The following is a 12,611-nucleotide window of genomic DNA, read 5'->3' as shown; positions in this document are numbered from 1 at the left end:
TTAATGATAATAGAATAAAGTTTGGACAGTCAGGACTGATGGGCTGAGGCCGATAGTCTGAGGCTCAACAAGGCCAAGTTCTTGGTCCTGCCCTGGGTCATAGCAGTGCTATGGGCTGGGGCAGGGTGGCTGGAAGGCTGCCCTGGGGAAAAGGTCCTGGAAGGGCTGGTGACAGCAGCTGAGCAAGAGCCAGCAGTGCCCAGGTGGCCAAGAGGGCCAAAGGCACCTGGCCTGGATCAGCAGTGGTGTGGCAGCAGGGCCAGGGTAGGGATTGTCCCCTGTGCTGGGCACTGGTGAGGCCACACCTCAATCCTACGCTCAGTTTTGGGCTCCTCACTACAGGAAGGACATTGAGGGGCTGGAGAGAGTCCAGAGAAGGGAACAGAGCTGGGGAAGGGTCTGGAGCACAAGGCTGAGCAGGAGCAGCTGAGGGAGATGAGGTTGTTTGAGCTGGAGAAAAGGAGGCTTAAGGGGAACATTATCACTCTCTACAACTGCCTGACAGGAGGGCACAGCCAGGTGGGGTCAGGCTCTTATCCCAGGTAACAAGTGACAGGACAAGAGGAAATGGCCTTAGGCTGCACCAGGGGAAGTCTAGATTGTACCTTTGGGAAAATTTCTTTCCTTAAAGGCATCAGAACAGACTGCCCAGGGAATTGAGGGAGTCACCATCTCTGGAGGTATTTAAAAGTTGTATATATGTGGCAGTGAGGGTCATGGTTTAGTGGTGTGCTTGGCAGTGTTGGGTTAATGGTTGGACTTGATGGTCTTAGAGATCTTTTCCAACCTAAATGATTCTATGATTCTGATTTCCAAATTTTAAACAGAGTGCCTGGCTGTGTCTGTGGATGCACTTTGGCTCTTCTGCAGTTGCTCTACAACTAAATCCCACATAGGAAGGGTAAGGTGTGAACCTGGAGCAGGGCATTGCCTGGAGCAGGGCCCCTCCATGCCCAGCAGTGCATGTTCCCAGGAACAGCCCTGCCATGGCCTGTGAAGCAGCATCAGCTCAACCATTTCTCAGACCACACTGTGAATCAGCTCAGGGAACTGCTTTGGGTGAAAATAAGCCAGCAAAGCACAGTGCACGGGGGCCTGTGCCTGCCCACCTGCAAAAGCAGAGGAGGCTGCATAAGGAAAGGGATGTGGAGAAACGTGGGAAGGCACAAAGCCAGCAAGAGCACTCAGACCCTCTGGTTACAACGTGCCTCAGTAGGAATGAGGTTATGGCCCTTTCTCTTCTCCACAAAGGGTGGGCAAGGGTGTGAGCTGGCAGCACCACCCTCCTCAGCCTGCCTCATGCCAAGCAGCTGCACCAACACTCACCCCTTCCTGCTGACCCTCCTCCCTGCCCTGCTCCTCGTGAGCCAGAGAGAGCCAGCAAAGGCTGCAGCTGGCTCTGTGCCTCCTTAAGCACCAGCTCCCAGAAGGTCTGGAAAAGGCCAGGGCTGGCTCAGTGGTTCTGGTGCTGAGGGAGGGGAGCTGGGGCAGTGGGGATGCCTTTGCTTGGCTCAGCTGCCTGGGAAAGCGCTGCACCAGCACAAGGCAGCCCACTTCAAACGCTGCTGCACCTAGGGGCTCCTGGTTTGTTCAGAGTGGGTATCAGTGGGGTTCCATCACTGCTGACAGAAGGCCTCTGGCTTGTATTGGAAGGGACCTTAAAGATCTTCTTCCAACCCCCTGATGTGGACAGCAACACCTTCCACTAGACCAGATTGCTCAGAAGTCTTGAACAAACCCAGTCTTGAACATTTCCAAAGGATGGGACATCCACAGCTTCTTTGAGAAACCTGTACCGGTGCCTCATCACCCTCACAATAAATAATTTTTTCCTAATATCTAAAACATACTCTCTGTCAGTTTGAATCCATCCCACTTGTCCTGTCACTCTAGGCCCCTGTAAAAAGTCTTTCTCTGTCTTTTCTGTAGGTTCCCTTCAGATACTGGAAGGCCACAATTAGGTCACCCCAGAGCCTTCTCTTTTTTTGTGCTGATCAATCCTAATTCTCTCAGGCTCTCCTCACAGGAGAGGTGCTCCATCCCTCTTGGACTCACTCCAACAGGTCCATGTTTTTCTTGTATTGAGGACTCTAGAGCTGGACTCAGGTGGGCTCAAGCATCCTCCATTTGATGGAGTGTTCACTCCAGTGTTCAGGATTTCTTTTCCACTGCACTGTCATTCCCCAGTGTGTCTGATCTGTCTTGATAGATCTCAGCACCTCTTTTCACTGCAAATGACTCCTTCATCCTTTCCAAGTGTACCTTTTCAAAGTTTATAAAGATAAAGCAACACAACAGACAGGTTGCTCTGCACTGCTTTCATAAATTCCAATGCTAGGCTGAGAGCTTATACTGGGTTTTTGAAGCAAGGGACTGCAAATATTACCTTTCTTCCTCTTCTATCAATGCTTTAGCCCAAGGCTTCTAATTTCAGTGTATTGCTTAGCACAGGACATACCACAAAGTAAAAACCATCTCCAAAGCACAGCAGTTCGAAATGGAAGTGGCACACAGCCTTGTGATACAGAACAGCTGAATCATATCAAAGGAAAAATAAAGGAATAAGGAATACTTACAACTAATTTAATGCTGTTGTTGTGGAGGGAGAGGGAGTTATCATTGTCTACAGGGGCAACACAAGCAGATAAACCTGTCAGGCAGCAAAAAAGCCACCCTGTTACAGGTGATCTGGTACCACAGTTGCTTACCAATGACTTGTCCAGCAAGACTGCTTTAAACCATGGGCAGTGGAAGTAGCTCCCAGTGGATCTCAGGCATTTTTGAATTTACCAGAGCAAAGACTGTACTGCACAAAACACCTGTTTGTATTTTGGTTTCTACATTTTTAAATAATTCTGAAGGAATATGCAGTGCATTTCTGGGAACTTTTGGAAGGATTAATCCTCCCAAAAAGTGGAGAAGCAGAGACTAGTGGCACTAGTGGCAGTGTATTGCATGCAGATGCATTTTTTTCTGTAATTTCCTGCTGTAATGGTGTTTATCTTCTGGAAGAGGATACTCAGAGAAGATGTGGAGTATCCAGCCTTTGAGATAGTGAAAACCCATCTGGACATGGTCCTGAGCAGCCTGCTCTGGCTGGTCCTGTCTTGGGCAGGGTTTGGACCAGGTGATCTCCCAAGGAGCATTCCAGCCTCAGCTGATCCCTGGTAGGGAGTGACTGTGTGTGTCTGCTAGCGAGAGAGCAACAGTGAGTGCCAGAGCTGCTCAGTGGCCTGCAATCAGTGCATGCCACTCATCTCCTGATTATTGTTTATATTTTATTTGTTCCTGTTTGCTGGGCGAAACTCAAGCCTGGCTGGGACTGAGAGCTCTGCCAGAGCCCCACGAATTCACCTTTCCCACAAGTGTAAGCAAAGCTGTTAACATGATATGTGTTTCTGGACAGATCTGATCTTGCATCTGAACATGATGCAAGAAGGAAATACCTTTAGTTTTCCCTGGTTCAGTTCAAAATGGTGAAAGGTGTCCTAAAACCAGCGACAAGGTGCTGTAGGAAATGCAGCATGTGGAGCCAAGCTTGCAAAATGAAGCGTTCTGGTTTGCCAGGCCGCAGTTAAAGTTGGCAGTGCAGTGTGGTTCGTCCCTTCGTGGTTAGTCACGATGAGACAGTCTCTGCTCAGACCATCCATGTGGGTGTTCTCTACGCTCCCTGCCTCCTCCCCCTCATTCCCACAATAGCTGGAGCTCACTGAATGAGCAACCAGAGATAGATACTCCTTTAACCTTGCTCAGCGTTTGAGCAGCCTGTCTGCTCCTGCTCTGAGAAACAACAGAGCAGCCCAACACGCTGTGCTCATGCTGACCAGCTCCCAGCCTTGTTCTGGGGTAATTCCAGCTGTGGCTCCCCCTCAGCCTGACTCCAGTGCTCTCCACCCTTGGCTGCTCAGGAAAGGGTTCTGCCAGCACAAGCCTCTCAGGGGACCTGGATCCTTTGCCAGGTTCTCAGGGAGCTGCTGCTGGGGGCTCCCAGTGGACCCAGCGGGGTCAGCTGGTGGCCTACAAGTGCTTCAGGGATGGAAGAACAATGACCTTGTGAAAAATGTGAAATGATTAATTCACGTTCTTATAGTTAATGAAATATTATTGAAAACTATAAAACTGTCGATATATGTGGGTTGTATGAAAATGTATGTTTCAGGACACCTTGTAACACTTTGCTAAACCAAAATTATGAAAAGGCAGGCACCACCCCAGAAGCTCACATTCAGAAAGAGACAAAAGGTTTAGTGGAAAACCGGCAGCCTCCTTGAGCACCGGGAGGAGACCCATCGAGATAAGGCGGCCAAGTGATCCACACCTCTGCTGACACCCTCACAGATCATCAGGCACCATCATCCATATCTCGACCATTCATCAGCCATGAGGATCTATAGAAACTGGACATTAACATATGAACTGAGAGAAAGAACTCTTTCCAGCCTGGTCAGAGACACCCTTGGATTTGAATAGCTAGCCAGGAAACAAAGGGAAATATGGGGAAATATTGCCAAGGGCAGAATAAAGTGTATAAAAACCAAGCCCCGATCTGGGCAAATTTGTGAACCAAAGGGGAGACAGCAGACTGCCAGGTTCTGTGTCTCAAGGTTCACCCTTGACATTTTCCCAGGAAAAAGACTGTCAAGTATCTCTGCTGTTGGTGGGTTTATCGAAATTCTGTAATTCGATCTTTGTTAATAAACCAAATTATTATTTTAATTGGAATATCGTATTGGCATTTATAACAACCTGACAGCAGGGCTGGGGCCTTCACCAGAGCAGCCAGAAGCAGCTCTTGGTCCCAGACCAGTTCCAGCACCATCAGGCCCTTGCATCCTCCTCAGCTTCGTAGGACAAGAGCTGGTCTCTGACTCACTTTCTTTCAACATGAGCCAGGTTAGCTTTGACTTTAACACCATGAATTCTGGTGGTGGTTGTTTCTGTTGTGGGACAGCTGTGAAAGGGATGGGAACAGACATTCCTCACCTGCCCCCGTGGTGGCCAAAAGGTGCCTTTTCCTCACCAGACCCACCACTGAGCTGGCATGGGTGGAGTTCATGGCCAGTTAAACCTCACAGCAGAGCTGGCTTGGGTTGAGCCTGGCATGGACAGCCCTGCCAGCCCAGCTTGGAGTCACAACCTCTTCAGTGACCATCGCAGCACAGGAGGTGTCTCAGAGGTGTGCTCAGGGTCAGCTTTGGACACAGGCTCACAGGGGCAGGAGAAGGCATCCCTCCAGGCAGGGTTCCATGGCCTCATCAGAGCCACAGCTCCCAGCAGTGAGAAAGGAAGAAGACACCTTGTCTTGAGGAGTGTACACCAGCAGTGCCTAACCAGCAACTGAGGGATCGTGCTGTGATCAGAGGAGTCTGAAATCTGCACTGCTGGGCAATGATATTTTCCCTGCTTTTATCAGCTGTGTAAAATGAGTAATTTTTCCTCCAGAGAAAATACGCTGCTACAAGCAAGTTTTCAGGAAAGATTAGTCTTGCCTCAATCACACCTTTAAAAAGGTCTATGAGCAGCAAATGAAACTGAAATGTTCACAAAGCCCTATAGAAAATGGCACGGTGCTGAAGAATTGATGCATTGAAGTAGAAGGTTAATATAAATAATATAAATGATGACTAAGCCGTGTGCTTTCAGCAGGGTGAAAAGCTGCATTTCACAGTTAGCTACGCAGAGTCTAGGATCTGCCTCTGTGATAACAACATGAAGAATATCAAAGCTAAATAGGCAAAGCCTTGAGCTGACCTTGAAGCACCATGAAGTAACTTCCCCATGATGACTTCCTTTGGCAGGGCCTGCTCAGGTCTTGTTGAAGATGACAAACCACGGGGACAAAACTTTTAGCCGTGCTTGTTGTGACAGGACAAGGAGTAATGGTTTTAAACCAAACCAGGCTCTAGTTAGATTAGACATCAGAAAGAAATCTTTTACAATGAGGGTGATGAGGCACTGGAATAGATTGCCCTGGAAGAGAGTAGATGTACCATCCCTAGAAATATTCAAGACCAGGTTGGAGAGGGCCCTGAGCAACCTGGTCAAGTCAAGGTGTCGCTGCCTGTGGAAGGAGACTGGAACAAGATGAGCTTTGAAGTCCTTTCCAACCCAAACCATTCTGGGATTCCATGAAACTGAACCAGGTGTCTCACTGTCACTGCTGGATCTGTTTTAAAGCTCTTTGGCCAGACAGAATAATGAATAAACTTGTGACTGAGATTTGCAGACATATAGGTGTTTTATTTACAAATAAATGCTAACTATTACTGTGTGCGAGTTATCTGCTTTTAGAAGAATATTTTTGTCATCTGACTTTTCCTCTGTGGAAAACACCAGTTGCTAAACAACATGCAGTACAAAACCAGAGCTGGTAAAGAGATCACGTTGCCCATGATGTAGCACCGAATACTAAAATGTTGAATTTAAACATTAGGCACTTATTTTTGATCAATGCAGTTAATTAACAGATTTCTTGTGGTTGTGGAATAGCATGGCACAGAAATAAGGGAATGGATGAAAGCATCTGGCCATTATTATTTTTGTTGCACTGAAACACACCATTACATTGCTGGGAGTGGTATAACTGGTCTGCTTTTCCTGTTGGATCAATGTCTTTCTTTGTCCCACACACCAAAACTGGAAGGCTGTGTTATTTTAACACATACAAAAAACAAGCACAAGCCAACGACCTTGGCCATTTGTCACACTGAAGGAAAACAATGCCAATTGTTCTTGAGCAACAGGCCTGGCTTGTCTCTGTGGCTGAGCCCAAGGCCCTCTGGCAGCTCTGCTGTGGGTCACTGTGACCCAGCAGAAAAACATGTCCTTGGGACAGGCTGTTCTGCACCCCCAGCCCCTCCCTGCAAGCCCAAGGCCAGGTGGTGGGCGCTGGGAGACAGCACAGGGACAAGGACAAGGCCAGCTCAGCCCCGCTCCTCCTGGAGCAGAAGCAGGAGGGAAACAGCCCTATGCCTGCTGGCAGAAACCCAGCTCTTGGGGTCTGCACCGGGGCCGTCTCCAACCACAGGACTGCAGCTTCATGTGGGGACGGCTGGAAAAGAGGAGGTTTCCTCCCACACCTCGGGGTGAGGTCTCGGTGGAGTCAGCTGCAGAATAGCTGATGCTGGAGAGGCTCACTGAAAGCCTCGTGTGGATGTTGACTGCCTCCTCCAAGGGCAGCAGGAGGAGTTAGTTACTGCTGTGAGAAATCTCGTTATCTTTTCAAAAAAGCTAAAAAATGGGAAAAAAGGCCATGCCTTTTCCTTCCTGTTCCTGTTTGCCTCTCAGTATAAAGCACCAGCACCTTTCCTTCAAAAATTAACCTCCTTCCCTTCTGAAGAGAAAATACAATTTTTGAGAACTGGCCAGTTTGGATGAAACTGCTGTAAGGGAAACCTTTGTAAGTACACACAGTAATAAACAGATGAATGCTCATTTGCTGCTGGGAAAAACATTTACAAGAGGATTTCAGGCTAATGAATGAGTTTGACCTGACTTCTGGTTAGTGGTGTAGGTGAGTGCATCTTTCCTGTGACTGTATTAAGAACTTTTTAAAGGCCTTGCCTTGCCTTCCTTTCCTTACCCTTCAGGTACTGGAAGGCTGCAATTCAGTCACCCCAAAGCCTTCTCTTCTCCAGGCTGAACAATCCCAGTTCTCCCAGCCTTTCCTCCCAGCAGAGCTGCTCCATCCCTCTGATCCCCTTGGTGCCTCCTCTGGCCTGGCTCCAGCAGGTCCCTGTCCTTGCTGTGCTGGCCCCCAGAGCTGGATGCAGCCCTGCAGGTGGGGTCTCAGCAGAGGGGCAGAGGGGCAGAATCCCCTCCCTGCCCTGCTGCCCACGGGGCTTTGGATGCAGTTTTGGGGGTGCTGTTGCTTGCTAAGCTCTTTGAGCTTGAGGGAGGAGAAACCTTGCATGTTCCAAAGTTATTTGCAGATTGGCACTATATTGTTCCTTCACCTCTCTCCACACTGAAGGACCAACTATCCTTAAATACAGTCACCTGTGCAAAGGCCTTGGTAATCTTTAACCACACAAAGAACTTAAGCAGTTGTAAGGGCACTTCAAACAGACCTTTAGTCAGAAAGGAGCATAACTGATTTTCAAAAGTGCACTCTACATAAACATCTATTCAGGATCTCCTTTTAAAGCCATCTGGGGAGAGAAGTCCATAATTGTTTATTTCAATTCACAGCTCTAAACAGAATAAATTGCAGCCTATGATCTTTTCACTTTGAAGGCTGGCTGCCTTGGATTTTGAATTTTAATTACTTTACCTACTGGAAGCCACAAAACTGCTGCTTCTCCTGCCCCAATTCCCTTAAAATCACTTCCTACAGTATTTTTTTTAGCAGATTAGTAAAAATCATTGAAAAGGTGAAAATCCTGAAACTATTTTTGATGATTTCTTCTTGCTTTCAGTGGATTAAAAAAGTCCTATCATTTAAAGCTGGGATTTGGCTTCACAGAATATTTATTTTCTCTGCTTTATCAGTAAGAAAACATATTTTATAGAAGAACTACTGGATATGTTCTGCTAAGGACCTTGGACCAAACTGGTGTTATTAAATAAGAAGTTAGGTTACTTTGGCTAATAAAATCTGTCTTTAGCCATGTTTCTTCACTTATGTGATACAGCAATCCATGCTACCATGACAGTAACATACACTCTTATATAAATGTATGTTATATACAGAGATATTTTGTATCCTCAACATCAGTCAGTGAAGGCTGCTATGTGCTTGAGTGACCACAGAACCAACACACTTGCTGAAAGTACTCAGAATACACAGAAAAGCACAAAAAATTTTCAAATAAGAGGGAGGAAATATTCTTACCCAAGTTCTCATTATAGACAGATGTGAATGTATCTCATCGATTCTGTGAGTATGGCCACACAGAAGCCCCGTGTGACTTAGACTGCAAAGGCCACCTCCATCCCATAGCCCATTTCTGCTTCATCTCAGCATTGCACACTTTTGAAATAAGGATGAAGATGAGGATGAAGATGCTAAAGTTGCTGCAATAGAGGTTCACATATGAGCTGCTCCAGGACCAGTCTCTGTGGGCCTTTTGTTACTGCAGAGGGTTTTGCTCAGAGGCATCTTGATGTGGAGTCAATATAGCACCTCAGTGAATAAGGTACTTGCATTCACTTCTTTGTTGTTGTGAGTAAAACTGAATGCTACAATGCTAGCCTAATGCCAAGACTGTATCTTAAAGAACTGAAAAAGGCACTGTTTGATTCCTGAGTTACTGAGGTAGGTGGAGAGGACAGGACAGAACTGCATAAGCCTTCCCTTGTTAGCCATTAGGGGATTATTAATGATCATGAGTGCTAAGTCATATCTTCCTAAAAATAACATATTTTGAACGTTTTCTTAGTCTGTAGGTAGGGACTTTTCAGCCAGCTCTGGGCTTGGCATCCAGTTTCCTCTCAATTTCCTACCTTTTCATGTCCATGCTTTACTCTTGAATCCTTGAGCTACCAATAAATTGCTGTCAACAACCCTACCTCATCCTGCAATTCTGCCTCTCTTTGGGAGTGTGAGTGAAGGAGGAACTGGGGAGTTACCGAAGGTGTTGGAGGGGAAGAGAGGAAATTCTTAGTTGTTCATGCCAACAGAAGAAAATGGCATTTGTCAGGCTTTTCATGGTGACTCAGGACTGCAGAGGACAGAAAACAGGAGAAAATGCTCCTGCAGGCAAGGACTGGGAGATGTCTGATGTGGCTGCCTTAGGAAAGGCTTTTGGGAAAGAATTAACTATATAACTACAACCAGCAAATTAATTTGTTCTCAGTAATTGAGAAAAGCAGTCCTTTAAATAAACATTTAAGCAGATGGTAGATAAACAAGTGATTGAAAGACATTCCAGCAGGTTTAAGGACTTCATGGCAATGGGAACCTTATGGAATACAAATTAAATGGAGGTGAAAAGTAAAGTTCTGTCTTTCATTTCACCACAGGATGTGCCATTGACTTGTGATACTGCTACACTAACAAACAATAGTAATTTAGCAGCATCTTTGTTTTTTCCACTCTAGTGCAGAATTTAATCTACTTTGGGAGCTATGGCCACTGGCATTCCTTTATTCCAACACACTGTCTTTACATACCATCCTTATGAAATAATTTTTTTTAGAAGTTGAAGCCAAGCAACGCTAACACATTTAATATTGCAAAACAAAAGTGAACAGAGGGCTGTTTCACACAACACAATAAAAAAGGGTTTTTTAAAAACAGGCTTCCTTGCAGACTTTATGAATTTAAACCCTGGCTTTCTTTAGCCAGAAGCATTGTGATTTCGAGATGTTTTAGAACCACAGCTATTGTGTGGAAGTTTCCTTAACAAAAAACCAACCAACTTCAATAGCCTCAATGCTATTTCTACAGATACAGCTTCCCTAGTGTAGTTGCAGTTACACGTCATCAATTTTATATGCAGTAAAAACCAGAAACAACATTTTACTCTTTCTTAGAACCAAAAATCCTGAGGGGGAGGAAATAAAATAAGCAATCTGCTAATCTGAAAAAGAGAAAGTAGCAGATTGCTTTATTACTTTCCCCTCAAAATTAACTCCAGTATTTAAGTGTGTATATCTACATCTTATAGCTGCAAACCAAATGTAAATGTCCCTGCAATCCATTACATATCTGCCACATGGAATCAGCATTTCCCATTTTGACAGAAACAGTTGCATTACCCAGACAGGGTATCTAGACAGAATCCTAGAAAGGTTTGGGTTGGAAAGGACCTCAAAGATCATCTTGTTCCAACCCCCTGCCATGGGCAGAAACAACTTCTACTATCCCAGGGTGCTTCAAGCCCTATCCAGCCTGGCCTTGAACATTCTCATGGATGGGGCAATTTTTGCCAGTGCCTCACCACACTCACAGTAAAGAATTTTTTCCTAATATCTAATCTAATATCTAATCTCTTATGTAACAGAAATATAAAATCCCAACCAAACAAACAAATCAATTTTGTTCTGAGGGTTTGATTAATTAAAAAGCAGCAATAGACCCCAAGTTCCATCCCCACTTTCTGAACATGGCTTGCTGGCATGAAAACCTGCACAGACATTATCCACGTTGCTACCAGAATACACCAGCCCAACATGAGTTCCCAAACTGGGAAAGAGGGAGAGCAACATTTTTCTAATGCAGTTGCAAAGTTGCTCCTAAAAGCCAAGATTCTGCATGAAAATAGTCGATTAAGACTTTAAATGGATCTAACTGTGGTGTGCTCTATTACACAGATCTCATTTTGATCAAGACGCCTCCTTGTGAATTTAATTATTACCTAACCCAGCCCCAGATGCAGCTGTGTTCTCACTGCTGGCATCTCCAGGGCACTGCAATACAAATACAGTCACAGAAGGTTTCGAAATCCCATTTCAGTGAATGTTTTATTGGTAATATATTCCTTTGTTAAAAGAATTGAGTTTCTACCCTTTATCAATAGCAATTGCAAAGAAACCCAAAACAGACAACCCCCACACTGTAGCAATTCTGCCTGTTTTCAGAGTATTAATTAATTTCCTTCTGTTAGGTGCCAGTTTCTGGCTAGTTCTTGTTACCATTTAAAGAAGAAATAGCTTGTAATGCAAATGAAAACTAGTAAACTTTAACTGTTAGACTCTCAGATTGCATTTTATTTGAACATTAGAATCAGAGTCACATAATGGCCTTGGTTGGAAGGGACTTTACAGATCATCTCGTTCCAGCCCCCTACCGTGGGCACAGACACCTTCCACTATCCCAGGCTGCTCAGAGCCCCATCCAACCTGGCCTTGAACACTTCCAGGGATGGGGCATCCACAGCTTCTCTGAGCAACCTGTGCCAGGGCCTCAACACTTTAACAAGAAAGAATTTCTTCCTAATATCTGATCTAAACCTACCATCTGTCATTTTGAGGCCATTCCCCCTTGTCCTGTCACTCCAGGCCCTTGTAAATAGTCTCTCTCCATCTTTCTGTGGGCTTCCTTCACGTACTGGAAGGCCACAATTCGATCACTCCAAAGCCTTCTCTTTTCTAGCCTGAACAATTCCAGTTCTCCCAGCCTTTCCTCATAGGAGAGGTGCTCCATCCCTCTGATCACCTTGTTCTCCTCTCTCCAACAGGTCGATTTGATAGGTGCTCATAGCCTCAAACACCCCTTGTGCAAATCCAAGCCTTCTCCCCTTGACCTTTTTAAAGACTGTTCACTACATACTCTCAAAATACATCCATCTCTAAACTGAATATCCTAAGATTCAATTTTCATATACAGAAACAACTCAAATTTAATGCAAGATCTCGAAAAACAGCTCACATTTAACTCAATATTTACACCACACCGATTTTCCAGTGAAAGTCAAGAAAGCAATGAGGAAAGAAATCCTCCTCACATTTTCTTATAGCCATGTCTGTCCTCTTGAACTCCTCTGGGCTAATGATGTGCTACAGCAAATGCAGTTCAGAGCTCACAGACATTGGGGTACGTGTTGACCCCCTCTGGAACTTGGGCCTGAGAAAAAAACTATATAGTTAATTTTTCATTATGTGTGCCAGGTGTACACTTTCCTTTCCCCTAAGTCACAATCTGAGGCAAAGCACGAAAAAATTTGCTT

This window comes from Prinia subflava, chromosome 3 (assembly GCF_021018805.1).
Source record: "Prinia subflava isolate CZ2003 ecotype Zambia chromosome 3, Cam_Psub_1.2, whole genome shotgun sequence".
Classification (NCBI taxonomy): domain Eukaryota; kingdom Metazoa; phylum Chordata; class Aves; order Passeriformes; family Cisticolidae; genus Prinia; species Prinia subflava.
The sequence above is the reverse complement of the archived record's forward strand: the minus strand, read 5'-3'. Positions refer to the sequence as shown.